Genomic DNA, 25012 nt, shown 5'->3' on the forward strand with positions numbered 1-25012 from the left:
TTTGGGATACGACGAAGAGAGCACAATGGATTAGCAGTCCATCGCCTTAACCACTCGGCCACCTCGTCTGTTTGGGAACGGTGCTCGAGTCCCATGCTTAAAAGAAGAGATAAAACAATGGTGGTGCAAAGTCAGTGAAAAATAGATCATGTTTGTCATAGTAGAAACAAGATCGTTGACTCGTTCTTCCTTACCCGGCCATTGATAGATAAACACATCAAGTTGAAGTTCAGAAAAATATAACAAGAGCTCCTGGAGGGTTCACAACACTAATCCAGAGGAAGGTGCTTGAGCTTCCGTATGGCACACCATTAGTAGTAAAACCAGCATAACGCAAGCTCCAGTTTCCCAGTGTTTGGCATCATTCAACGTTTCCAGCCAAGATCAAAGTTCAGATGCTGCTGCTTCCTGTGATGTCATTGAATTTAAATAGTGAGTGATGGCAATAACCCTTTTCCAATTAAATTTTGCCACATCAACGTCCCTGAAAATAGAGAAAGGCGTGCAACCCAGAACCGCTGTACTGTTCAATAGAGTAAGGGCTTCACCGTGATCATCTGCATCTGTCATCACAAGATTATCAAGGTCTTTTTCTTGAAGAAATTAGGTCCAGAAAGCCGACCTTCCCCACAGACTATTCAGACACCTTGCGCTTGTGGCTTTGTTATAGGCTCGAATCCATTGGTAAAAGGTTGCACAGGTACAATGTGCAATATCAGTTCCTATTCAACAATGTTCAAGAAAATTACCATTTGGAGGCCCTGATGAGGATCGAACTCACGACCCCTGGTTTACAAGACCAGTGCTCTGCCACTGAGCTACAGAGCCCCTCAGGTTATGACGCATAACAGCAACACAACGAGCACACAACATGATGTTTACTGGGTAGACATATTTGAAGGGTGTGTGAGAATGTATGTATATGATTGTGATTTGACCTGTTTTTTTCTGGCCGATTTTTTGAGGAGCAGCTAATTTGTGCGTATTCCGCGCAATTTCAGGGTGACTAATGAGGAGATGTGATGCGTGAAAGTTGAAAAAAACATGTACATGGCAGCAGAGAGACAATATGGATATTACCTTTGCTTTTTTAAATTTCTATCCGGATTCTGGCTCAAAGGGTAGTCAAGCACAGCAGATTGCATTCCTGCCAGTAACACGACAACCTTGTTTGTGTCCTTCTTAATCAACTAACATGCATATTTTCACTTTTGTCTGTATGTTCTTTGAAAGCCAATGGCAATGGTGCTTAGAGCAATGCAGATGTTTAAAAAAGATTTCAAAAGTTAAAATCGACAAAGGTGGGATTCGAAACCACGCGTGTACAGCAGATTAGCAGTCCATCGCCTTAACCACTCGGCCACCTCGTCTACAGGGATTATGTTAGGCATTCAAGTCTTTACAGGTAATAACACAAACATCTTCAAAATAGAACCACAATGCGTTCCTTGTTGAGGTACATCCAGCCGTTTGCAGGAAAACTGCCTCACTTGCTGTTGAGAAAAATTCATCAAAGTCCTGGGGTGTTTATAGGCATCGCCAAGATGACATTGGGAGGTGTTTCAATTGACACGTGTTGAATATGAGGAAGAGCATCATGCTGGCTCCAGTGGCACTGCCTGCAGCATGACAAAAATGTAGAAGGGACATTTGACTGCACCATTGGCTGAACATCAGTGGCAAAGTGTATATCAGGCTAAAAGGTAAGCTCCAGTGGCACAATATGGGCACTACAAGGCACCCATAATTTGGTGTCAGCTAAAAAGACAATGCCAGAGCTTGTGGGTGCTTTTGTACACTTGTGTGTGTGTTTGTGGGTGTAGTTTCATGTCGAAAACCAAAACACAGCAGCTCCAGTGGCGCAATCGGTTAGCGCGCGGTACTTATACAGCAGTACATGCAGTGAGCAATGCCGAGGTTGTGAGTTCAAGCCTCACCTGGAGCAACTTTGGAACTTTTTACTAATTCACCTCAAAACTGAATTATTGAACCAATAAATGTTCTGGACATTTTTTGGTTCACCTCAAGGTTTCCTTGATTGTCAGTTAATGTTGTATGACAGCTCCTCTGCCTTTTAGACATGGAATACTCATTGCAAGTTATTTATGGGGTGTTTGCGCTTTAAATACAGCTACGGAGGGTTTTTGAAAATAGAACAGAAAATAAAAAATGTCAACTGTTATTATACTCCATTTTCTGCTGAGCACCACTTACGGAAGACATTTGTAAAGGTAGAAAAAGGGTTACTGGAGTAGGATCCAGGAGACAATATCAACTTACAAAGAATAATGTTGTCTATTTACTGCATTATCGCCTTTGAAGCAAACCTCTGAGAATAAATACCCTTTCACTAATCAGGCAGTCACTTTGATAAAATCAAGCAGAACAAGGATGCTGATAGGAACTCGCCTCATTTGCATATGGGCTAGGGCTTCTGGGAGCCATGAGAATTAGGAGTTGAAGGTTTTGCAGATCGAGATTGCTAAAGGGCTGGGCATTTGCACAGACCTCTCCATGCCTGATTGGTGCCGAAGGTTAGTTGCAAGTGGTCCCCTGCTCAGCCTACCTTACACAGGGCCATGCCCAGTTAGGCCCCTCAGGGCTAGGCCCAGCAGGGCTAAGCCCGGCGTTCGTCAGGCGTTCGTCAGGCGAAGTGCCTGGACCCCTGCTCATCATACCTCAGAATCTGGTCTAGCTATTGCAGACATGGGGAATGGTGCTTATATCCCATTGACAGCGCCCACAAGCTGCATACTAATAGCCAATGATGTGTGAATGCGGTCAGGGTAGCAGACATATAGAACAATTGGGTGGGTTCGCTTCCGAACTGGATGCACAGGAGCAGGAGAGAATGGCTGTTGGCGATGTATGCAACTTGCTCTGCGTGAACACATCTACCGACCCCTTCCCCTACACACACGGGCACATACACACACACACACACATAGCCATTGGAGCTACGCAGAGCTAATCAGAAAGATTGGTAATCATTAGAACATGAAAGATATGTGTTCATTTTTTATTAAACTTGTGGACTCCCGCAGAAACGGAGGGACTCACATCTCTAATTGAGGCTTGCTTACCTCTATACAAATGTGTTTGCTGGCTGTCTTCCTTCAACTGGTATGTGCGGTTGTGTCTGTCTTTGTCTTTCAACACGCCTGCCACGTTTACATTATCAAAGAGATGATTGTATGGAGATGGGGAACACCCCTCCGTTGCATTGTGAACTTGAACAGTCTTTTCACCAAAGCAGCTACATGCGACATTGCAAGGTTTTTGTCAGTCTTTGCCTGAAAACATTAGGCCTTCCTCTCGAACTCTATTTCACTCCTTCTGTGGAAGACTTCAATTATGAGGATGCATCCCGTCATAAAAGGTTCTCTGTAGATGGTGCAACTCTGGCTTCTCTTCCCCGTGCTTTTTGAAAATAATCCGCCCGAGGCCCTGATGAGGTTTGAACTCATGACCGCTGGTTTACGAGACCAGTGCTCTGCCACTGAGCTACAAGGCCACCTGCTGTTTGCTCACAGCCAACAACAGAAAGTGCAAAGAAACCATGGGTTTTACCTAGGTAGATCTCCAGGTATATGAATTTCTGGTTGTGTAAAAATGGCTGTATATCTCTGCATGTGTTCAGTACGTCATCATACATCTGATTTGCGAAAGCATGTGTGCTTATGTTGGTGATACATTGTCGGTATGCGCTTGAGTATGTACTTTTACGAGTATGTATGTATTGAGTAGGATGCTGAACAGGTTCATGAGTTTAGATAGCAGGTCAGAATGATGGCAAAAGGAACATGTAAAAGGCAGACAACTAAAAGAAAAAAGAATTTGGGATGTAAGCTTGGGAATTTACTAACTGCGCTGATTTTGGCTCCTATAATAGTAAAGAATGGAAACCTACGAGGAAAGTCTTTGACTAATTTCATTCTCTGCCTGCACCAATGAACTTATTTTTACATCTCTATTTCCATATCTGTACTCATTCCTGTCTTTCACAGGGAGGTTGAAAGACTTTGGTCTATGTTTAAATGCAGACTATAAAGAAAAAATACGACGAAGGTGGGATTCGAACCCACGCGTGCAGAGCACAATGGATTAGCAGTCCATCGCCTTAACCACTCGGCCACCTCGTCTGTTTGGGAACGGTGCTCGAGTCCCATGCTTAAAGAAGAGATAAAACAATGGTGGTGCAAAGTCAGTGAAAAATAGATCATGTTTGTCATAGTAGAAACAAGATTGTTGACTCGTTCTTCCTTACCCGGCCATTGATAGATAAACACATCAAGTTGAAGTTCAGAAAAATATAACAAGAGCTCCTGGAGGGTTCACAACACTAATCCAGAGGAAGGTGCTTGAGCTTCCGTATGGCACACCATTAGTAGTAAAACCAGCATAACGCAAGCTCCAGTTTCCCAGTGTTTGGCATCATTCAACGTTTCCAGCCAAGATCAAAGTTCAGATGCTGCTGCTTCCTGTGATGTCATTGAATTTAAATAGTGAGTGATGGCAATAACCCTTTTCCAATTAAATTTTGCCACATCAACGTCCCTGAAAATAGAGAAAGGCGTGCAACCCAGAACCGCTGTACTGTTCAATAGAGTAAGGGCTTCACCGTGATCATCTGCATCTGTCATCACAAGATTATCAAGGTCTTTTTCTTGAAGAAATTAGGTCCAGAAAGCCGACCTTCCCCACAGTCTATTCAGACACCTTGCGCTTGTGGCTTTGTTATAGGCCCGAATCCATTGGTAAAAGGTTGCACAGGTACAATGTGCAATATCAGTTCCTATTCAACAATGTTCAAGAAAATTACCATTTGGAGGCCCTGATGAGGATCGAACTCACGACCCCTGGTTTACAAGACCAGTGCTCTGCCACTGAGCTACAGAGCCCCTCAGGTTATGACGCATAACAGCAACACAACGAGCACACAACATGATGTTTACTGGGTAGACATATTTGAAGGGTGTGTGAGAATGTATGTATATGATTGTGATTTGACCTGTTTTTTTCTGGGCGATTTTTTGAGGAGCAGCTAATTTGTGCGTATTCCGCGCAATTTTAGGGTGACTAATGAGGAGATGTGATGCGTGAAAGTTGAAAAAAACATGTACATGGCAGCAGAGAGACAATATGGATATTACCTTTGCTTTTTTAAATTTCTATCCGGATTCTGGCTCAAAGGGTAGTCAAGCACAGCAGATTGCATTCCTGCCAGTAACACGACAACCTTGTTTGTGTCCTTCTTAATCAACTAACATGCATATTTTCACTTTTGTCTGTATGTTCTTTGAAAGCCAATGGCAATGGTGCTTAGAGCAATGCAGATGTTAAAAAAGATTTCAAAAGTTAAAATCGACAAAGGTGGGATTCGAAACCACGCGTGTACAGCAGATTAGCAGTCCATCGCCTTAACCACTCAGCCACCTCGTCTACAGGGATTATGTTAGGCATTCAAGTCTTTACAGGTAATAACACAAACATCTTCAAAATAGAACCACAATGCGTTCCTTGTTGAGGTACATCCAGCCGTTTGCAGGAAAACTGCCTCACTTGCTGTTGAGAAAAATTCATCAAAGTCCTGGGGTGTTTATAGGCATCGCCAAGATGACATTGGGAGGTGTTTCAATTGACACGTGTTGAATATGAGGAAGAGCATCATGCTGGCTCCAGTGGCACTGCCTGCAGCATGACAAAAATGTAGAAGGGACATTTGACTGCACCATTGGCTGAACATCAGTGGCAAAGTGTATATCAGGCTAAAAGGTAAGCTCCAGTGGCACAATATGGGCACTACAAGGCACCCATAATTTGGTGTCAGCTAAAAAGACAATGCCAGAGCTTGTGGGTGCTTTTGTACACTTGTGTGTGTGTTTGTGGGTGTAGTTTCATGTCGAAAACCAAAACACAGCAGCTCCAGTGGCGCAATCGGTTAGCGCGCGGTACTTATACAGCAGTACATGCAGTGAGCAATGCCGAGGTTGTGAGTTCAAGCCTCACCTGGAGCAACTTTGGAACTTTTTACTAATTCACCTCAAAACTGAATTATTGAACCAATAAATGTTCTGGACATTTTTTGGTTCACCTCAAGGTTTCCTTGATTGTCAGTTAATGTTGTATGACAGCTCCTCTGCCTTTTAGACATGGAATACTCATTGCAAGTTATTTATGGGGTGTTTGCGCTTTAAATACAGCTACGGAGGGTTTTTGAAAATAGAACAGAAAATAAAAAATGTCAACTGTTATTATACTCCATTTTCTGCTGAGCACCACTTACGGAAGACATTTGTAAAGGTAGAAAAAGGGTTACTGGAGTAGGATCCAGGAGACAATATCAACTTACAAAGAATAATGTTGTCTATTTACTGCATTATCGCCTTTGAAGCAAACCTCTGAGAATAAATACCCTTTCACTAATCAGGCAGTCACTTTGATAAAATCAAGCAGAACAAGGATGCTGATAGGAACTCGCCTCATTTGCATATGGGCTAGGGCTTCTGGGAGCCATGAAAATTAGGAGTTGAAGGTTTTGCAGATCGAGATTGCTAAAGGGCTGGGCATTTGCACAGACCTCTCCATGCCTGATTGGTGCCGAAGGTTAGTTGCAAGTGGTCCCCTGCTCAGCCTACCTTACACAGGGCCATGCCCAGTTAGGCCCCTCAGGGCTAGGCCCGGCAGGGCTAAGCCCGGCGTTCGTCAGGCGTTCGTCAGGCGAAGTGCCTGGACCCCTGCTCATCATACCTCAGAATCTGGTCTAGCTATTGCAGACATGGGGAATGGTGCTTATATCCCATTGACAGCGCCCACAAGCTGCATACTAATAGCCAATGATGTGTGAATGCGGTCAGGGTAGCAGACATATAGAACAATTGGGTGGGTTCGCTTCCGAACTGGATGCACAGGAGCAGGAGAGAATGGCTGTTGGCGATGTATGCAACTTGCTCTGCGTGAACACATCTACCGACCCCTTCCCCTACACACACGGGCACATACACACACACACACACATAGCCATTGGAGCTATGCAGAGCTAATCAGAAAGATTGGTAATCATTAGAACATGAAAGATATGTGTTCATTTTTTATTAAACTTGTGGACTCCCGCAGAAACGGAGGGACTCACATCTCTAATTGAGGCTTGCTTACCTCTATACAAATGTGTTTGCTGGCTGTCTTTCTTCAACTGGTATGTGCGGTTGTGTCTGTCTTTGTCTTTCAACACGCCTGGCACGTTTACATTATCAAAGAGATGATTGTATGGAGATGGGGAACACCCCTCCGTTGCATTGTGAACTTGAACAGTCTTTTCACCAAAGCAGCTACATGCGACATTGCAAGGTTTTTGTCAGTCTTTGCCTGAAAACATTAGGCCTTCCTCTCGAACTCTATTTCACTCCTTCTGTGGAAGACTTCAATTATGAGGATGCATCCCGTCATAAAAGGTTCTCTGTAGATGGTGCAACTCTGGCTTCTCTTCCCCGTGCTTTTTGAAAATAATCCGCCCGAGGCCCTGATGAGGTTTGAACTCATGACCCCTGGTTTACGAGACCAGTGCTCTGCCACTGAGCTACAAGGCCACCTGCTGCTTGCTCACAGCCAACAACAGAAAGTGCAAAGAAACCATGGGTTTTACCTAGGTAGATCTCCAGGTATATGAATTTCTGGTTGTGTAAAAATGGCTGTATATCTCTGCATGTGTTCAGTACGTCATCATACATCTGATTTGTGAAAGCGTGTGTGCTTATGTTGGTGATACATTGTCGGTATGCGCTTGAGTATGTACTTTTACCAGTATGTATGTATTGAGTAGGATGCTGAACAGGTTCATGAGTTTAGATAGCAGGTCAGAATGATGGCAAAAGGAACATGTAAAAGGCAGACAACTAAAAGAAAAAAGAATTTGGGATGTAAGCTTGGGAATTTACTAACTGCGCTGATTTTGGCTCCTATAATAGTAAAGAATGGAAACCTACGAGGAAAGTCTTTGACTAATTTCATTCTCCGCCTGCACCAATGAACTTATTTTTACATCTCTATTTCCATATCTGTACTCATTCCTGTCTTTCACAGGGAGGTTGAAAGACTTTGGTCTATGTTTAAATGCAGACTATAAAGAAAAAATACGACGAAGGTGGGATTCGAACCCACGCGTGCAGAGCACAATGGATTAGCAGTCCATCGCCTTAACCACTCGGCCACCTCGTCTGTTTGGGAACGGTGCTCGAGTCCCATGCTTAAAGAAGAGATAAAACAATGGTGGTGCAAAGTCAGTGAAAAATAGATCATGTTTGTCATAGTAGAAACAAGATCGTTGACTCGTTCTTCCTTACCCGGCCATTGATAGATAAACACATCAAGTTGAAGTTCAGAAAAATATAACAAGAGCTCCTGGAGGGTTCACAACACTAATCCAGAGGAAGGTGCTTGAGCTTCCGTATGGCACACCATTAGTAGTAAAACCAGCATAACGCAAGCTCCAGTTTCCCAGTGTTTGGCATCATTCAACGTTTCCAGCCAAGATCAAAGTTCAGATGCTGCTGCTTCCTGTGATGTCATTGAATTTAAATAGTGAGTGATGGCAATAACCCTTTTCCAATTAAATTTTGCCACATCAACGTCCCTGAAAATAGAGAAAGGCGTGCAACCCAGAACCGCTGTACTGTTCAATAGAGTAAGGGCTTCACCGTGATCATCTGCATCTGTCATCACAAGATTATCAAGGTCTTTTTCTTGAAGAAATTAGGTCCAGAAAGCCGACCTTCCCCACAGACTATTCAGACACCTTGCACTTGTGGCTTTGTTATAGGCCCGAATCCATTGGTAAAAGGTTGCACAGGTACAATGTGCAATATCAGTTCCTATTCAACAATGTTCAAGAAAATTACCATTTGGAGGCCCTGATGAGGATCGAACTCACGACCCCTGGTTTACAAGACCAGTGCTCTGCCACTGAGCTACAGAGCCCCTCAGCTTACGACGCATAACAGCAACACAACGAGCACACAACATGATGTTTACTGGGTAGACATATTTGAAGGGTGTGTGAGAATGTATGTATATGATTGTGATTTGACCTGTTTTTTTCTGGCCGATTTTTTGAGGAGCAGCTAATTTGTGCGTATTCCGCGCAATTTTAGGGTGACTAATGAGGAGATGTGATGCGTGAAAGTTGAAAAAAACATGTACATGGCAGCAGAGAGACAATATGGATATTACCTTTGCTTTTTTAAATTTCTATCCGGATTCTGGCTCAAAGGGTAGTCAAGCACAGCAGATTGCATTCCTGCCAGTAACACGACAACCTTGTTTGTGTCCTTCTTAATCAACTAACATGCATATTTTCACTTTTGTCTGTATGTTCTTTGAAATCCAATGGCAATGGTGCTTAGAGCAATGCAGATGTTTAAAAAAGATTTCAAAAGTTAAAATCGACAAAGGTGGGATTCGAAACCACGCGTGTACAGCAGATTAGCAGTCCATCGCCTTAACCACTCGGCCACCTCGTCTACAGGGATTATGTTAGGCATTCAAGTCTTTACAGGTAATAACACAAACATCTTCAAAATAGAACCACAATGCGTTCCTTGTTGAGGTACATCCAGCCGTTTGCAGGAAAACTGCCTCACTTGCTGTTGAGAAAAATTCATCAAAGTCCTGGGGTGTTTATAGGCATCGCCAAGATGACATTGGGAGGTGTTTCAATTGACACGTGTTGAATATGAGGAAGAGCATCATGCTGGCTCCAGTGGCACTGCCTGCAGCATGACAAAAATGTAGAAGGGACATTTGACTGCACCATTGGCTGAACATCAGTGGCAAAGTGTATATCAGGCTAAAAGGTAAGCTCCAGTGGCACAATATGGGCACTACAAGGCACCCATAATTTGGTGGCAGCTAAAAAGACAATGCCAGAGCTTGTGGGTGCTTTTGTACACTTGTGTGTGTGTTTGTGGGTGTAGTTTCATGTCGAAAACCAAAACACAGCAGCTCCAGTGGCGCAATCGGTTAGCGCGCGGTACTTATACAGCAGTACATGCAGTGAGCAATGCCGAGGTTGTGAGTTCAAGCCTCACCTGGAGCAACTTTGGAACTTTTTACTAATTCACCTCAAAACTGAATAATTGAACCAATAAATGTTCTGGACATTTTTTGGTTCACCTCAAGGTTTCCTTGATTGTCAGTTAATGTTGTATGACAGCTCCTCTGCCTTTTAGACATGGAATACTCATTGCAAGTTATTTATGGGGTGTTTGCGCTTTAAATACAGCTACGGAGGGTTTTTGAAAATAGAACAGAAAATAAAAAATGTCAACTGTTATTATACTCCATTTTCTGCTGAGCACCACTTACGGAAGACATTTGTAAAGGTAGAAAAAGGGTTACTGGAGTAGGATCCAGGAGACAATATCAACTTACAAAGAATAATGTTGTCTATTTACTGCATTATCGCCTTTGAAGCAAACCTCTGAGAATAAATACCCTTTCACTAATCAGGCAGTCACTTTGATAAAATCAAGCAGAACAAGGATGCTGATAGGAACTCGCCTCATTTGCATATGGGCTAGGGCTTCTGGGAGCCATGAAAATTAGGAGTTGAAGGTTTTGCAGATCGAGATTGCTAAAGGGCTGGGCATTTGCACAGACCTCTCCATGCCTGATTGGTGCCGAAGGTTAGTTGCAAGTGGTCCCCTGCTCAGCCTACCTTACACAGGGCCATGCCCAGTTAGGCCCCTCAGGGCTAGGCCCGGCAGGGCTAAGCCCGGCGTTCGTCAGGCGTTCGTCAGGCGAAGTGCCTGGACCCCTGCTCATCATACCTCAGAATCTGGTCTAGCTATTGCAGACATGGGGAATGGTGCTTATATCCCATTGACAGCGCCCACAAGCTGCATACTAATAGCCAATGATGTGTGAATGCGGTCAGGGTAGCAGACATATAGAACAATTGGGTGGGTTCGCTTCCGAACTGGATGCACAGGAGCAGGAGAGAATGGCTGTTGGCGATGTATGCAACTTGCTCTGCGTGAACACATCTACCGACCCCTTCCCCTACACACACGGGCACATACACACACACACACACATAGCCATTGGAGCTATGCAGAGCTAATCAGAAAGATTGGTAATCATTAGAACATGAAAGATATGTGTTCATTTTTTATTAAACTTGTGGACTCCCGCAGAAACGGAGGGACTCACATCTCTAATTGAGGCTTGCTTACCTCTATACAAATGTGTTTGCTGGCTGTCTTTCTTCAACTGGTATGTGCGGTTGTGTCTGTCTTTGTCTTTCAACACGCCTGGCACGTTTACATTATCAAAGAGATGATTGTATGGAGATGGGGAACACCCCTCCGTTGCATTGTGAACTTGAACAGTCTTTTCACCAAAGCAGCTACATGCGACATTGCAAGGTTTTTGTCAGTCTTTGCCTGAAAACATTAGGCCTTCCTCTCGAACTCTATTTCACTCCTTCTGTGGAAGACTTCAATTATGAGGATGCATCCCGTCATAAAAGGTTCTCTGTAGATGGTGCAACTCTGGCTTCTCTTCCCCGTGCTTTTTGAAAATAATCCGCCCGAGGCCCTGATGAGGTTTGAACTCATGACCCCTGGTTTATGAGACCAGTGCTCTGCCACTGAGCTACAAGGCCACCTGCTCCTTGCTCACAGCCAACAACAGAAAGTGCAAAGAAACCATGGGTTTTACCTAGGTAGATCTCCAGGTATATGAATTTCTGGTTGTGTAAAAATGGCTGTATATCTCTGCATGTGTTCAGTACGTCATCATACATCTGATTTGCGAAAGCGTGTGTGCTTATGTTGGTGATACATTGTCGGTATGCGCTTGAGTATGTACTTTTACCAGTATGTATGTATTGAGTAGGATGCTGAACAGGTTCATGAGTTTAGATAGCAGGTCAGAATGATGGCAAAAGGAACATGTAAAAGGCAGACAACTAAAAGAAAAAAGAATTTGGGATGTAAGCTTGGGAATTTACTAACTGCGCTGATTTTGGCTCCTATAATAGTAAAGAATGGAAACCTACGAGGAAAGTCTTTGACTAATTTCATTCTCCGCCTGCACCAATGAACTTATTTTTACATCTCTATTTCCATATCTGTACTCATTCCTGTCTTTCACAGGGAGGTTGAAAGACTTTGGTCTATGTTTAAATGCAGACTATAAAGAAAAAATACGACGAAGGTGGGATTCGAACCCACGCATGCAGAGCACAATGGATTAGCAGTCCATCGCCTTAACCACTCGGCCACCTCGTCTGTTTGGGAACGGTGCTCGAGTCCCATGCTTAAAGAAGAGATAAAACAATGGTGGTGCAAAGTCAGTGAAAAATAGATCATGTTTGTCATAGTAGAAACAAGATCGTTGACTCGTTCTTCCTTACCCGGCCATTGATAGATAAACACATCAAGTTGAAGTTCAGAAAAATATAACAAGAGCTCCTGGAGGGTTCACAACACTAATCCAGAGGAAGGTGCTTGAGCTTCCGTATGGCACACCATTAGTAGTAAAACCAGCATAACGCAAGCTCCAGTTTCCCAGTGTTTGGCATCATTCAACGTTTCCAGCCAAGATCAAAGTTCAGATGCTGCTGCTTCCTGTGATGTCATTGAATTTAAATAGTGAGTGATGGCAATAACCCTTTTCCAATTAAATTTTGCCACATCAACGTCCCTGAAAATAGAGAAAGGCGTGCAACCCAGAACCGCTGTACTGTTCAATAGAGTAAGGGCTTCACCGTGATCATCTGCATCTGTCATCACAAGATTATCAAGGTCTTTTTCTTGAAGAAATTAGGTCCAGAAAGCCGACCTTCCCCACAGACTATTCAGACACCTTGCACTTGTGGCTTTGTTATAGGCCCGAATCCATTGGTAAAAGGTTGCACAGGTACAATGTGCAATATCAGTTCCTATTCAACAATGTTCAAGAAAATTACCATTTGGAGGCCCTGATGAGGATCGAACTCACGACCTCTGGTTTACAAGACCAGTGCTCTGACACTGAGCTACAGAGCCCCTCAGGTTATGACGCATAACAGCAACACAACGAGCACACAACATGATGTTTACTGGGTAGACATATTTGAAGGGTGTGTGAGAATGTATGTATATGATTGTGATTTGACCTGTTTTTTTCTGGCCGATTTTTTGAGGAGCAGCTAATTTGTGCGTATTCCGCGCAATTTTAGGGTGACTAATGAGGAGATGTGATGCGTGAAAGTTGAAAAAAACATGTACATGGCAGCAGAGAGACAATATGGATATTACCTTTGCTTTTTTAAATTTCTATCCGGATTCTGGCTCAAAGGGTAGTCAAGCACAGCAGATTGCATTCCTGCCAGTAACACGACAACCTTGTTTGTGTCCTTCTTAATCAACTAACATGCATATTTTCACTTTTGTCTGTATGTTCTTTGAAATCCAATGGCAATGGTGCTTAGAGCAATGCAGATGTTTAAAAAAGATTTCAAAAGTTAAAATCGACAAAGGTGGGATTCGAAACCACGCGTGTACAGCAGATTAGCAGTCCATCGCCTTAACCACTCGGCCACCTCGTCTACAGGGATTATGTTAGGCATTCAAGTCTTTACAGGTAATAACACAAACATCTTCAAAATAGAACCACAATACGTTCCTTGTTGAGGTACATCCAGCCGTTTGCAGGAAAACTGCCTCACTTGCTGTTGAGAAAAATTCATCAAAGTCCTGGGGTGTTTATAGGCATCGCCAAGATGACATTGGGAGGTGTTTCAATTGACACGTGTTGAATATGAGGAAGAGCATCATGCTGGCTCCAGTGGCACTGCCTGCAGCATGACAAAAATGTAGAAGGGACATTTGACTGCACCATTGGCTGAACATCAGTGGCAAAGTGTATATCAGGCTAAAAGGTAAGCTCCAGTGGCACAATATGGGCACTACAAGGCACCCATAATTTGGTGGCAGCTAAAAAGACAATGCCAGAGCTTGTGGGTGCTTTTGTACACTTGTGTGTGTGTTTGTGGGTGTAGTTTCATGTCGAAAACCAAAACACAGCAGCTCCAGTGGCGCAATCGGTTAGCGCGCGGTACTTATACAGCAGTACATGCAGTGAGCAATGCCGAGGTTGTGAGTTCAAGCCTCACCTGGAGCAACTTTGGAACTTTTTACTAATTCACCTCAAAACTGAATTATTGAACCAATAAATGTTCTGGACCTTTTTTGGTTCACCTCAAGGTTTCCTTGATTGTCAGTTAATGTTGTATGACAGCTCCTCTGCCTTTTAGACATGGAATACTCATTGCAAGTTATTTATGGGGTGTTTGCGCTTTAAATACAGCTACGGAGGGTTTTTGAAAATAGAACAGAAAATAAAAAATGTCAACTGTTATTATACTCCATTTTCTGCTGAGCACCACTTACGGAAGACATTTGTAAAGGTAGAAAAAGGGTTACTGGAGTAGGATCCAGGAGAAAATATCAACTTACAAAGAATAATGGTGTCTATTTACTGCATTATCGCCTTTGAAGCAAACCTCTGAGAATAAATACCCTTTCACTAATCAGGCAGTCACTTTGATAAAATCAAGCAGAACAAGGATGCTGATAGGAACTCGCCTCATTTGCATATGGGCTAGGGCTTCTGGGAGCCATGAGAATTAGGAGTTGAAGGTTTTGCAGATCGAGATTGCTAAAGGGCTGGGCATTTGCACAGACCTCTCCATGCCTGATTGGTGCCGAAGGTTAGTTGCAAGTGGTCCCCTGCTCAGCCTACCTTACACAGGGCCATGCCCAGTTAGGCCCCTCAGAGCTAGGCCCGGCAGGGCTAAGCCCGGCGTTTGTCAGGCGTTCGTCAGGCGAAGTGCCTGGACCCCTGCTCATCATACCTCAGAATCTGGTCTAGCTATTGCAGACATGGGGAATGGTGCTTATATCCCATTGACAGCGCCCACAAGCTGCATACTAATAGCCAATGATGTGTGAATGCGGTCAGGGTAGCAGACATATAGAACAATTGGGTGGGTTCGCTTCCGAACTGGATGCACAGGAGCAGGAGAGAATGGCTGTTGGCGATGTATGCAACTTGCTCTGCGTGAACACATCTACCGACCCCTTCCCCTACACACACGGGCACATACACACACACACACACATAGCCATTGGAGCTATGCAGAGCTAATCAGAAAGATTGGTAATCATTAGAACATGAAAGATATGTGTTCATTTTTTATTAAACTTGTGGACTCCCGCAGAAACGGAGGGACTCACATCTCTAATTGAGGCTTGCTTACCTCTATACAAATGTGTTTGCTGGCTGTCTTTCTTCAACTGGTATGTGCGGTTGTGTCTGTCTTTGTCTTTCAACACGCCTGGCACGTTTACATTATCAAAGAGATGATTGTATGGAGATGGGGAACACCCCTCCGTTGCATTGTGAACTTGAACAGTCTTTTCACCAAAGCAGCTACATGCGACATTGCAAGGTTTTTGTCAGTCTTTGCCTGAAAACATTAGGCCTTCCTCTCGAACTCTATTTCACTCCTTCTGTGGAAGACTTCAATTATGAGGATGCATCCCGTCATAAAAGGTTCTCTGTAGATGGTGCAACTCTGGCTTCTCTTCCCCGTGCTTTTTGAAAATAATCCGCCCGAGGCCCTGATGAGGTTTGAACTCATGACCCCTGGTTTACGAGACCAGTGCTCTGCCACTGAGCTACAAGGCCACCTGCTGCTTACTCACAGCCAACAACAGAAAGTGCAAAGAAACCATGGGTTTTACCTAGGTAGATCTCCAGGTATATGAATTTCTGGTTGTGTAAAAATGGCTGTATATCTCTGCATGTGTTCAGTACGTCATCATACATCTGATTTGCGAAAGCGTGTGTGCTTATGTTAGTGATACATTGTCGGTATGCGTTTGAGTATGTACTTTTACGGGTATGTATGTATTGAGTAGGATGCTGAACAGGTTCATGAGTTTAGATAGCAGGTCAGAATGATGGCAAAAGGAACATGTAAAAGGCAGACAACTAAAAGAAAAAAGAATTTGGGATGTAAGCTTGGGAATTTACTAACTGCGCTGATTTTGGCTCCTATAATAGTAAAGAATGGAAACCTACGAGGAAAGTCTTTGACTAATTTCATTCTCCGCCTGCACCAATGAACTTATTTTTACATCTCTATTTCCATATCTGTACTCATTCCTGTCTTTCACAGGGAGGTTGAAAGACTTTGGTCTATGTTTAAATGCAGACTATAAAGAAAAAATACGACGAAGGTGTGATTCGAACCCACGCGTGCAGAGCACAATGGATTAGCAGTCCATCGCCTTAACCACTCGGCCACCTCGTCTGTTTGGGAACGGTGCTCGAGTCCCATGCTTAAAGAAGAGATAAAACAATGGTGGTGCAAAGTCAGTGAAAAATAGATCATGTTTGTCATAGTAGAAACAAGATCGTTGACTCGTTCTTCCTTACCCGGCCATTGATAGATAAACACATCAAGTTGAAGTTCAGAAAAATATAACAAGAGCTCCTGGAGGGTTCACAACACTAATCCAGAGGAAGGTGCTTGAGCTTCCGTATGGCACACCATTAGTAGTAAAACCAGCATAACGCAAGCTCCAGTTTCCCAGTGTTTGGCATCATTCAACGTTTCCAGCCAAGATCAAAGTTCAGATGCTGCTGCTTCCTGTGATGTCATTGAATTTAAATAGTGAGTGATGGCAATAACCCTTTTCCAATTAAATTTTGCCACATCAACGTCCCTGTAAATAGAGAAAGGCGTGCAACCCAGAACCGCTGTACTGTTCAATAGAGTAAGGGCTTCACCGTGATCATCTGCGTCTGTCATCACAAGATTATCAAGGTCTTTTTCTTGAAGAAATTAGGTCCAGAAAGCCGACCTTCCCCACAGTCTATTCAGACACCTTGCGCTTGTGGCTTTGTTATAGGCCCGAATCCATTGGTAAAAGGTTGCACAGGTACAATGTGCAATATCAGTTCCTATTCAACAATGTTCAAGAAAATTACCATTTGGAGGCCCTGATGAGGATCGAACTCACGACCCCTGGTTTACAAGACCAGTGCTCTGCCACTGAGCTACAGAGCCCCTCAGGTTATGACGCATAACAGCAACACAACGAGCACACAACATGATGTTTACTGGGTAGACATATTTGAAGGGTGTGTGAGAATGTATGTATATGATTGTGATTTGACCTGTTTTTTTCTGGCCGATTTTTTGAGGAGCAGCTAATTTGTGCGTATTCCGCGCAATTTTAGGGTGACTAATGAGGAGATGTGATGCGTGAAAGTTGAAAAAAACATGTACATGGCAGCAGAGAGACAATATGGATATTACCTTTGCTTTTTTAAATTTCTATCCGGATTCTGGCTCAAAGGGTAGTCAAGCACAGCAGATTGCATTCCTGCCAGTAACACGACAACCTTGTTTGTGTCCTTCTTAATCAACTAACATGCATATTTTCACTTTTGTCTGTATGTTCTTTGAAAGCCAATGGCAATGGTGCTTAGAGCAATGCAGATGTTTAAAAAAGATTTCAAAAGTTAAAATCGACAAAGGTGGGATTCGAAACCACGCGTGTACAGCAGATTAGCAGTCCATCGCCTTAACCACTCGGCCACCTCGTCTACAGGGATTATGTTAGGCATTCAAGTCTTTACAGGTAATAACACAAACATCTTCAAAATAGAACCACAATGCGTTCCTTGTTGAGGTACATCCAGCCGTTTGCAGGAAAACTGCCTCACTTGCTGTTGAGAAAAATTCATCAAAGTCCTGGGGTGTTTATAGGCATCGCCAAGATGACATTGGGAGGTGTTTCAATTGACACGTGTTGAATATGAGGAAGAGCATCATGCTGGCTCCAGTGGCACTGCCTGCAGCATGACAAAAATGTAGAAGGGACATTTGACTGCACCATTGGCTGAACATCAGTGGCAAAGTGTATATCAGGCTAAAAGGTAAGCTCCAGTGGCACAATATAGGCACTACAAGGAACCCATAATTTGGTGTCAGCTAAAAAGACAATGCCAGAGCTTGTGGGTGCTTTTGTACACTTGTGTGTGTGTTTGTGGGTGTAGTTTCATGTCGAAAACCAAAACACAGCAGCTCCAGTGGCGCAATCGGTTAGCGCGCGGTACTTATACAGCAGTACATGCAGTGAGCAATGCCGAGGTTGTGAGTTCAAGCCTCACCTGGAGCAACTTTGGAACTTTTTACTAATTCACCTCAAAACTGAATTATTGAACCAATAAATGTTCTGGACATTTTTTGGTTCACCTCAAGGTTTCCTTGATTGTCAGTTAATGTTGTATGACAGCTCCTCTGCCTTTTAGACATGGAATACTCATTGCAAGTTATTTATGGGGTGTTTGCGCTTTAAATACAGCTACGGAGGGTTTTTGAAAATAGAACAGAAAATAAAAAATGTCAACTGTTATTATACTCCATTTTCTGCTGAGCACCACTTACGGAAGACATTTGTAAAGGTAGAAAAAGGGTTACTGGAGTAGGATCCAGGAGACAATATCAACTTACAAAGAATAATGTTGTCTATTTACTGCATTATCGCCTTTGAAGCAAACCTCTGAGAATAAATACCCTTTCACTAATCAGGCAGTCACTTTGATAAAATCAAGCAGAACAAGGATGCTGATAGGAACTCGCCTCATTTGCATATGGGCTAGGGCTTCTGGGAGCCATGAGAATTAGGAGTTGAAGTTTTGCAGATCGAGATTGCTAAAGGGCTGGGCATTTGCACAGACCTCTCCATGCCTGATTGGTGCCGAAGGTTAGTTGCAAGTGGTCCCCTGCTCAGCCTACCTTACACAGGGCCATGCCCAGTTAGGCCCCTCAGGGCTAGGCCCGGCAGGGCTAAGCCCGGCGTTCGTCAGGCGTTCGTCAGGCGAAGTGCCTGGACCCCTGCTCATCATACCTCAGAATCTGGTCTAGCTATTGCAGACATGGGGAATGGTGCTTATATCCCATTGACAGCGCCCACAAGCTGCATACTAATAGCCAATGATGTGTGAATGCGGTCAGGGTAGCAGACATATAGAACAATTGGGTGGGTTCGCTTCCGAACTGGATGCACAGGAGCAGGAGAGAATGGCTGTTGGCGATGTATGCAACTTGCTCTGCGTGAACACATCTACCGACCCCTTCCCCTACACACACGGGCACATACACACACACACACACATAGCCATTGGAGCTATGCAGAGCTAATCAGAAAGATTGGTAATCATTAGAACATGAAAGATATGTGTTCATTTTTTATTAAACTTGTGGACTCCCACAGAAACGGAGGGACTCACATCTCTAATTGAGGCTTGCTTACCTCTATACAAATGTGTTTGCTGGCTGTCTTTCTTCAACTGGTATGTGCGGTTGTGTCTGTCTTTGTCTTTCAACACGCCTGGCACGTTTACATTATCAAAGAGATGATTGTATGGAGATGGGGAACACCCCTCCGTTGCATTGTGAACTTGAACAGTCTTTTCACCAAAGCAGCTACATGCGACATTGCAAGGTTTTTGTCAGTCTTTGCCTGAAAACATTAGGCCTTCCTCTCGAACTCTATTTCACTCCTTCTGTGGAAGACTTCAATTATGAGGATGCATCCCGTCATAAAAGGTTCTCTGTAGATGGTGCAACTCTGGCTTCTCTTCCCCGTGCTTTTTGAAAATAATCCGCCCGAGGCCCTGATGAGGTTTGAACTCATGACCCCTGGTTTACGAGACCAGTGCTCTGCCACTGAGCTACAAGGCCACCTGCTGCTTGCTCACAGCCAACAACAGAAAGTGCAAAGAAACCATGGGTTTTACCTAGGTAGATCTCCAGGTATATGAATTTCTGGTTGTGTAAAAATGGCTGTATATCTCTGCATGTGTTCAGTACGTCATCATACATCTGATTTGCGAAAGCGTGTGTGCTTATGTTGGTGATACATTGTCGGTATGCGTTTGAGTATGTACTTTTACGGGTATGTATGTATTGAGTAGGATGCTGAACAGGTTCATGAGTTTAGATAGCAGGTCAGAATGATGGCAAAAGGAACATGTAAAAGGCAGACAACTAAAAGAAAAAAGAATGTGGGATGTAAGCTTGGGAATTTACTAACTGCGCTGATTTTGGCTCCTATAATAGTAAAGAATGGAAACCTTCGAGGAAAGTCTTTGACTAATTTCATTCTCCGCCTGCACCAATGAACTTATTTTTACATCTCTATTTCCATATCTGTACTCATTCCTGTCTTTCACAGGGAGGTTGAAAGACTTTGGTCTATGTTTAAATGCAGACTATAAAGAAAAAATACGACGAAGGTGGGATTCGAACCCACGCGTGCAGAGCACAATGGATTAGCAGTCCATCGCCTTAACCACTCGGCCACCTCGTCTGTTTGGGAACGGTGCTCGAGTCCCATGCTTAAAGAAGAGATAAAACAATGGTGGTGCAAAGTCAGTGAAAAATAGATCATGTTTGTCATAGTAGAAACAAGATCGTTGACTCGTTCTTCCTTACCCGGCCATTGATAGATAAACACATCAAGTTGAAGTTCAGAAAAATATAACAAGAGCTCCTGGAGGGTTCACAACACTAATCCAGAGGAAGGTGCTTGAGCTTCCGTATGGCACACCATTAGTAGTAAAACCAGCATAACGCAAGCTCCAGTTTCCCAGTGTTTGGCATCATTCAACGTTTCCAGCCAAGATCAAAGTTCAGATGCTGCTGCTTCCTGTGATGTCATTGAATTTAAATAGTGAGTGATGGCAATAACCCTTTTCCAATTAAATTTTGCCACATCAACGTCCCTGTAAATAGAGAAAGGCGTGCAACCCAGAACCGCTGTACTGTTCAATAGAGTAAGGGCTTCACCGTGATCATCTGCGTCTGTCATCACAAGATTATCAAGGTCTTTTTCTTGAAGAAATTAGGTCCAGAAAGCCGACCTTCCCCACAGTCTATTCAGACACCTTGCGCTTGTGGCTTTGTTATAGGCCCGAATCCATTGGTAAAAGGTTGCACAGGTACAATGTGCAATATCAGTTCCTATTCAACAATGTTCAAGAAAATTACCATTTGGAGGCCCTGATGAGGATCGAACTCACGACCCCTGGTTTACAAGACCAGTGCTCTGCCACTGAGCTACAGAGCCCCTCAGGTTATGACGCATAACAGCAACACAACGAGCACACAACATGATGTTTACTGGGTAGACATATTTGAAGGGTGTGTGAGAATGTATGTATATGATTGTGATTTGACCTGTTTTTTTCTGGCCGATTTTTTGAGGAGCAGCTAATTTGTGCGTATTCCGCGCAATTTTAGGGTGACTAATGAGGAGATGTGATGCGTGAAAGTTGAAAAAAACATGTACATGGCAGCAGAGAGACAATATGGATATTACCTTTGCTTTTTTAAATTTCTATCCGGATTCTGGCTCAAAGGGTAGTCAAGCACAGCAGATTGCATTCCTGCCAGTAACACGACAACCTTGTTTGTGTCCTTCTTAATCAACTAACATGCATATTTTCACTTTTGTCTGTATGTTCTTTGAAAGCCAATGGCAATGGTGCTTAGAGCAATGCAGATGTTTAAAAAAGATTTCAAAAGTTAAAATCGACAAAGGTGGGATTCGAAACCACGCGTGTACAGCAGATTAGCAGTCCATCGCCTTAACCACTCGGCCACCTCGTCTACAGGTATTATGTTAGGCATTCAAGTCTTTACAGGTAATAACACAAACATCTTCAAAATAGAACCACAATGCGTTCCTTGTTGAGGTACATCCAGCCGTTTGCAGGAAAACTGCCTCACTTGCTGTTGAGAAAAATTCATCAAAGTCCTGGGGTGTTTATAGGCATCGCCAAGATGACATTGGGAGGTGTTTCAATTGACACGTGTTGAATATGAGGAAGAGCATCATGCTGGCTCCAGTGGCACTGCCTGCAGCATGACAAAAATGTAGAAGGGACATTTGACTGCACCATTGGCTGAACATCAGTGGCAAAGTGTATATCAGGCTAAAAGGTAAGCTCCAGTGGCACAATATAGGCACTACAAGGAACCCATAATTTGGTGTCAGCTAAAAAGACAATGCCAGAGCTTGTGGGTGCTTTTGTACACTTGTGTGTGTGTTTGTGGGTGTAGTTTCATGTCGAAAACCAAAACACAGCAGCTCCAGTGGCGCAATCGGTTAGTGCGCGGTACTTATACAGCAGTACATGCAGTGAGCAATGCCGAGGTTGTGAGTTCAAGCCTCACCTGGAGCAACTTTGGAACTTTTTACTAATTCACCTCAAAACTGAATTATTGAACCAATAAATGTTCTGGACATTTTTTGGTTCACCTCAAGGTTTCCTTGATTGTCAGTTAATGTTGTATGACAGCTCCTCTGCCTTTTAGACATGGAATACTCATTGCAAGTTATTTATGGGGTGTTTGCGCTTTAAATACAGCTACGGAGGGTTTTTGAAAATAGAACAGAAAATAAAAAATGTCAACTGTTATTATACTCCATTTTCTGCTGAGCACCACTTACGGAAGACATTTGTAAAGGTAGAAAAAGGGTTACTGGAGTAGGATCCAGGAGACAATATCAACTTACAAAGAATAATGTTGTCTATTTACTGCATTATCGCCTTTGAAGCAAACCTCTGAGAATAAATACCCTTTCACTAATCAGGCAGTCACTTTGATAAAATCAAGCAGAACAAGGATGCTGATAGGAACTCGCCTCATTTGCATATGGGCTAGGGCTTCTGGGAGCCATGAGAATTAGGAGTTGAAGGTTTTGCAGATCGAGATTGCTAAAGGGCTGGGCATTTGCACAGACCTCTCCATGCCTGATTGGTGCCGAAGGTTAGTTGCAAGTGGTCCCCTGCTCAGCCTACCTTACACAGGGCCATGCCCAGTTAGGCCCCTCAGGGCTAGGCCCGGCAGGGCTAAGCCCGGCGTTCGTCAGGCGTTCGTCAGGCGAAGTGCCTGGACCCCTGCTCATCATACCTCAGAATCTGGTCTAGCTATTGCAGACATGGGGAATGGTGCTTATATCCCATTGACAGCGCCCACAAGCTGCATACTAATAGCCAATGATGTGTGAATGCGGTCAGGGTAGCAGACATATAGAACAATTGGGTGGGTTCGCTTCCGAACTGGATGCACAGGAGCAGGAGAGAATGGCTGTTGGCGATGTATGCAACTTGCTCTGCGTGAACACATCTACCGACCCCTTCCCCTACACACACGGGCACATACACACACACACACACATAGCCATTGGAGCTATGCAGAGCTAATCAGAAAGATTGGTAATCATTAGAACATGAAAGATATGTGTTCATTTTTTATTAAACTTGTGGACTCCCACAGAAACGGAGGGACTCACATCTCTAATTGAGGCTTGCTTACCTCTATACAAATGTGTTTGCTGGCTGTCTTCCTTCAACTGGTATGTGCGGTTGTGTCTGTCTTTGTCTTTCAACACGCCTGGCACGTTTACATTATCAAAGAGATGATTGTATGGAGATGGGGAACACCCCTCCGTTGCATTGTGAACTTGAACAGTCTTTTCACCAAAGCAGCTACATGCGACATTGCAAGGTTTTTGTCAGTCTTTGCCTGAAAACATTAGGCCTTCCTCTCGAACTCTATTTCACTCCTTCTGTGGAAGACTTCAATTATGAGGATGCATCCCGTCATAAAAGGTTCTCTGTAGATGGTGCAACTCTGGCTTCTCTTCCCCGTGCTTTTTGAAAATAATCCGCCCGAGGCCCTGATGAGGTTTGAACTCATGACCGCTGGTTTACGAGACCAGTGCTCTGCCACTGAGCTACAAGGCCACCTGCTGCTTGCTCACAGCCAACAACAGAAAGTGCAAAGAAACCATGGGTTTTACCTAGGTAGATCTCCAGGTATATGAATTTCTGGTTGTGTAAAAATGGCTGTATATCTCTGCATGTGTTCAGTACGTCATCATACATCTGATTTGCGAAAGCGTGTGTGCTTATGTTGGTGATACATTGTCGGTATGCGTTTGAGTATGTACTTTTACGGGTATGTATGTATTGAGTAGGATGCTGAACAGGTTCATGAGTTTAGATAGCAGGTCAGAATGATGGCAAAAGGAACATGTAAAAGGCAGACAACTAAAAGAAAAAAGAATTTGGGATGTAAGCTTGGGAATTTACTAACTGCGCTGATTTTGGCTCCTATAATAGTAAAGAATGGAAACCTACGAGGAAAGTCTTTGACTAATTTCATTCTCTGCCTGCACCAATGAACTTATTTTTACATCTCTATTTCCATATCTGTACTCATTCCTGTCTTTCACAGGGAGGTTGAAAGACTTTGGTCTATGTTTAAATGCAGACTATAAAGAAAAAATACAACGAAGGTGGGATTCGAACCCACGCGTGCAGAGCACAATGGATTAGCAGTCCATCGCCTTAACCACTCGGCCACCTCGTCTGTTTGGGAACGGTGCTCGAGTCCCATGCTTAAAGAAGAGATAAAACAATGGTGGTGCAAAGTCAGTGAAAAATAGATCATGTTTGTCATAGTAGAAACAAGATCGTTGACTCGTTCTTCCTTACCCGGCCATTGATAGATAAACACATCAAGTTGAAGTTCAGAAAAATATAACAAGAGCTCCTGGAGGGTTCACAACACTAATCCAGAGGAAGGTGCTTGAGCTTCCGTATGGCACACCATTAGTAGTAAAACCAGCATAACGCAAGCTCCAGTTTCCCAGTGTTTGGCATCATTCAACGTTTCCAGCCAAGATCAAAGTTCAGATGCTGCTGCTTCCTGTGATGTCATTGAATTTAAATAGTGAGTGATGGCAATAACCCTTTTCCAATTAAATTTTGCCACATCAACGTCCCTGTAAATAGAGAAAGGCGTGCAACCCAGAACCGCTGTACTGTTCAATAGAGTAAGGGCTTCACCGTGATCATCTGCATCTGTCATCACAAG

At 43.6% G+C, this 25012-nt stretch overlaps 24 non-coding genes across 24 annotated transcripts; 6 read left to right on the forward strand and 18 right to left on the reverse strand.

Moving 5' to 3' along the window:
* Window positions 1-756: 756 nt before the first annotated feature.
* TRNAT-UGU (transfer RNA threonine (anticodon UGU)) lies at window positions 757-828 on the reverse strand. The gene has a single exon. It is a non-coding gene; the product is annotated as a tRNA-Thr (tRNA).
* A 1022-nt stretch (window positions 829-1850) lies between these two features.
* TRNAI-UAU (transfer RNA isoleucine (anticodon UAU)) lies at window positions 1851-1945 on the forward strand. The gene is made up of 2 exons: window positions 1851-1888; window positions 1910-1945. It is a non-coding gene; the product is annotated as a tRNA-Ile (tRNA).
* Window positions 1946-3442: 1497 nt separating this feature from the next.
* TRNAT-CGU (transfer RNA threonine (anticodon CGU)) lies at window positions 3443-3514 on the reverse strand. The gene has a single exon. It is a non-coding gene; the product is annotated as a tRNA-Thr (tRNA).
* Window positions 3515-4060: 546 nt separating this feature from the next.
* On the reverse strand, window positions 4061-4142 carry TRNAS-GCU (transfer RNA serine (anticodon GCU)). The gene has a single exon. It is a non-coding gene; the product is annotated as a tRNA-Ser (tRNA).
* Window positions 4143-4829: 687 nt separating this feature from the next.
* Window positions 4830-4901, reverse strand: TRNAT-UGU (transfer RNA threonine (anticodon UGU)). Its single transcript has one exon. It is a non-coding gene; the product is annotated as a tRNA-Thr (tRNA).
* Window positions 4902-5922: 1021 nt separating this feature from the next.
* Window positions 5923-6017, forward strand: TRNAI-UAU (transfer RNA isoleucine (anticodon UAU)). Its single transcript has 2 exons — window positions 5923-5960; window positions 5982-6017. It is a non-coding gene; the product is annotated as a tRNA-Ile (tRNA).
* A 1497-nt stretch (window positions 6018-7514) lies between these two features.
* On the reverse strand, window positions 7515-7586 carry TRNAT-CGU (transfer RNA threonine (anticodon CGU)). The gene has a single exon. It is a non-coding gene; the product is annotated as a tRNA-Thr (tRNA).
* Window positions 7587-8132: 546 nt separating this feature from the next.
* Window positions 8133-8214, reverse strand: TRNAS-GCU (transfer RNA serine (anticodon GCU)). Its single transcript has one exon. It is a non-coding gene; the product is annotated as a tRNA-Ser (tRNA).
* Window positions 8215-8901: 687 nt separating this feature from the next.
* On the reverse strand, window positions 8902-8973 carry TRNAT-UGU (transfer RNA threonine (anticodon UGU)). Its single transcript has one exon. It is a non-coding gene; the product is annotated as a tRNA-Thr (tRNA).
* Window positions 8974-9995: 1022 nt separating this feature from the next.
* On the forward strand, window positions 9996-10090 carry TRNAI-UAU (transfer RNA isoleucine (anticodon UAU)). Its single transcript has 2 exons — window positions 9996-10033; window positions 10055-10090. It is a non-coding gene; the product is annotated as a tRNA-Ile (tRNA).
* Window positions 10091-11587: 1497 nt separating this feature from the next.
* On the reverse strand, window positions 11588-11659 carry TRNAM-CAU (transfer RNA methionine (anticodon CAU)). The gene has a single exon. It is a non-coding gene; the product is annotated as a tRNA-Met (tRNA).
* Window positions 11660-12205: 546 nt separating this feature from the next.
* On the reverse strand, window positions 12206-12287 carry TRNAS-GCU (transfer RNA serine (anticodon GCU)). Its single transcript has one exon. It is a non-coding gene; the product is annotated as a tRNA-Ser (tRNA).
* A 687-nt stretch (window positions 12288-12974) lies between these two features.
* TRNAT-UGU (transfer RNA threonine (anticodon UGU)) lies at window positions 12975-13046 on the reverse strand. Its single transcript has one exon. It is a non-coding gene; the product is annotated as a tRNA-Thr (tRNA).
* Window positions 13047-14068: 1022 nt separating this feature from the next.
* TRNAI-UAU (transfer RNA isoleucine (anticodon UAU)) lies at window positions 14069-14163 on the forward strand. The gene is made up of 2 exons: window positions 14069-14106; window positions 14128-14163. It is a non-coding gene; the product is annotated as a tRNA-Ile (tRNA).
* A 1497-nt stretch (window positions 14164-15660) lies between these two features.
* TRNAT-CGU (transfer RNA threonine (anticodon CGU)) lies at window positions 15661-15732 on the reverse strand. Its single transcript has one exon. It is a non-coding gene; the product is annotated as a tRNA-Thr (tRNA).
* Window positions 15733-16278: 546 nt separating this feature from the next.
* On the reverse strand, window positions 16279-16360 carry TRNAS-GCU (transfer RNA serine (anticodon GCU)). Its single transcript has one exon. It is a non-coding gene; the product is annotated as a tRNA-Ser (tRNA).
* A 687-nt stretch (window positions 16361-17047) lies between these two features.
* TRNAT-UGU (transfer RNA threonine (anticodon UGU)) lies at window positions 17048-17119 on the reverse strand. The gene has a single exon. It is a non-coding gene; the product is annotated as a tRNA-Thr (tRNA).
* A 1022-nt stretch (window positions 17120-18141) lies between these two features.
* On the forward strand, window positions 18142-18236 carry TRNAI-UAU (transfer RNA isoleucine (anticodon UAU)). Its single transcript has 2 exons — window positions 18142-18179; window positions 18201-18236. It is a non-coding gene; the product is annotated as a tRNA-Ile (tRNA).
* Window positions 18237-19732: 1496 nt separating this feature from the next.
* Window positions 19733-19804, reverse strand: TRNAT-CGU (transfer RNA threonine (anticodon CGU)). The gene has a single exon. It is a non-coding gene; the product is annotated as a tRNA-Thr (tRNA).
* A 546-nt stretch (window positions 19805-20350) lies between these two features.
* TRNAS-GCU (transfer RNA serine (anticodon GCU)) lies at window positions 20351-20432 on the reverse strand. Its single transcript has one exon. It is a non-coding gene; the product is annotated as a tRNA-Ser (tRNA).
* A 687-nt stretch (window positions 20433-21119) lies between these two features.
* On the reverse strand, window positions 21120-21191 carry TRNAT-UGU (transfer RNA threonine (anticodon UGU)). The gene has a single exon. It is a non-coding gene; the product is annotated as a tRNA-Thr (tRNA).
* A 1022-nt stretch (window positions 21192-22213) lies between these two features.
* Window positions 22214-22308, forward strand: TRNAI-UAU (transfer RNA isoleucine (anticodon UAU)). The gene is made up of 2 exons: window positions 22214-22251; window positions 22273-22308. It is a non-coding gene; the product is annotated as a tRNA-Ile (tRNA).
* A 1497-nt stretch (window positions 22309-23805) lies between these two features.
* On the reverse strand, window positions 23806-23877 carry TRNAT-CGU (transfer RNA threonine (anticodon CGU)). Its single transcript has one exon. It is a non-coding gene; the product is annotated as a tRNA-Thr (tRNA).
* A 546-nt stretch (window positions 23878-24423) lies between these two features.
* On the reverse strand, window positions 24424-24505 carry TRNAS-GCU (transfer RNA serine (anticodon GCU)). Its single transcript has one exon. It is a non-coding gene; the product is annotated as a tRNA-Ser (tRNA).
* Window positions 24506-25012: the final 507 nt, after the last annotated feature.

Source organism: Ambystoma mexicanum, unplaced genomic scaffold, assembly GCF_040938575.1.
Source record: "Ambystoma mexicanum isolate Mex_15411 unplaced genomic scaffold, UKY_AmexF1_1 Mex_scaf46, whole genome shotgun sequence".
Taxonomy (NCBI): Eukaryota; Metazoa; Chordata; class Amphibia; order Caudata; family Ambystomatidae; genus Ambystoma; species Ambystoma mexicanum.